Here is a 1,947-nt window from a genome sequence, read left to right on the forward strand (position 1 = left end):
CTAGGAGTTGTGTGTCTTGGAGCTGCGCAGATGGGTCCTTTCCCTGAATAACTTGAGGAATCAAAGCAAGTTCACAAGGACGAGGAGGAGGAACTTCATGAATGGTAACTGCAGTTGCCTGAGTTGGTGGTTGCTTTTGCTGCTGTTATTTTTGGGTGGAGCTAGCACCATTATCCTTTGTAGGGGATCCAGTGGCAGCTCCAGCTCTGGAGATGGTTTTCTTTGATATTCTCACTTTCTTGATGATGGGACCAGTTCTGACCCCACTAGCTTGGAAGGTGTTCTTCAGGTCCATGTCTTCGTCTGCAAAAAGGGCGAGCAGAAGTGTCATATCCAAGAAATGACTAGTCAGGATAACACAAAGCAAAGAGTAGAACAAGAACCCTACCCTTCGAGCTAGAGGAGGAAAGTACTATGTTGGCTCTGGATTATAAACTGGGCTATGTAAAACCTCTAACTCTTGGATAATCGGAGGAGGGGAGATTCTAGTATTATTACATTGTGGAACCTACGGGGTTCAGGCTCTTCATCTGGACAAGACTCGTGCTTGACCTGCCTAATACCTAGGGTAAAGACACCATGACACCGGGAAGGCCACGCCAAAATATTTTTACCGTATTGTTCAAAAATAGAGGACCTAAAGTGCAAGGTATTTTCTACCACTATATTACATTTTTGGTGGCTATAATCATGGCGTACGACCAAGTGATCCACACACTGAAGGAGGGTGGCATTCAGGTCCAAATCAACCGGGTGTCGACTGACAAGCTACCTCGGGTTGAATTGGACTAGCCTAAAACTGGCAGCAACTCGGTTCATTTCTCTATACAGATTACCTTGCCCGAAGGTGCCGACTGTTTCCCCTGATTCAGCTCAGCCTTGGCCAGGATCTTGCCTCTTTTCATAAACCTTTCTTTTGTGCACCAACTGGGCGACCTCTTCTTCTTCTTCTTCAGTTTCTTCACAGACTAGGAGGAGGGAAGAGGGAAGAGGGCCTCAGGCCCTAATGGACAATGTATGATCCTTGTGGATCACCTTGCAAGCCACCATGGTGGCATCATTTACTACCGCCGAGGGTCTCTGACCGCTCCGTTCTCTTATATATAGATGCACAAGATAACAACTCGATCAGAATATGTTTAAACTTGGTTAAGAAAGAATTCAAGTACAAAGTTCAAGAAACTAAGAAACTTAAAGGGACGGTTGAAATACTGATGGGTGCAGTTCTTGAACCCATTTAACATAAGGAATTGATCTTTGTAGTCATTCGGGTGGCTGGGGAAGTCGATGATGGAGGTTGTACTAGGGAATCTGGTGGGGTAGTAGAAGCCATCACCTTGACCCTTTGTCTATAGATTGGCTTTGAGGCAGAAGAAGTACAAAATATCAGCAGTGGTGGGGAGCTCCCCCTCGGGCTTCAAAAATAAATATTTTATCCCCGCCAGAAGTCGTTATGAATTCGGGGGGAGCTGGAACAGCGCTAGTTCGACGTAGTTTAAGAAGTCTACGAAGTACTGGTCTAGGGGATGGAAGGCACCTACCTTCATGTGCTTATCAGTCCAAGCCCCAAAGTTATCCTAGAGAGGGGTACAGCTCCGCTCTCCGTTCAATGGAGGGCGGACAACAAGACCCACAGAGCCCAACTCGATCCCATGACTCAGTATAATTTTGTTCACCTTGTCGTGAGTCTTTATCCGGGATTCGATATGCTCGACCTCAAAGAAGGCATTGGGGTCAACCACAATCTCCCTATCAAACACTAGGCCAAAGTGGGGAATGGGGGTCTCGGAGGCGATCTGCTTACCCTTATTATTGTTCTGAGAGGAGGAGCTCACCACTAACTTCTTCTAGTTGGTCATAATCTAGTTCGCCTGGCGAAAAATGGCCTATTAGAGGCGACCTAAGATATAACCTCACTACGATAATAGACGTGAGGCAGCCTGAAGT

This window comes from Humulus lupulus, chromosome 5, assembly GCF_963169125.1.
Source record: "Humulus lupulus chromosome 5, drHumLupu1.1, whole genome shotgun sequence".
Taxonomy (NCBI): Eukaryota; Viridiplantae; Streptophyta; class Magnoliopsida; order Rosales; family Cannabaceae; genus Humulus; species Humulus lupulus.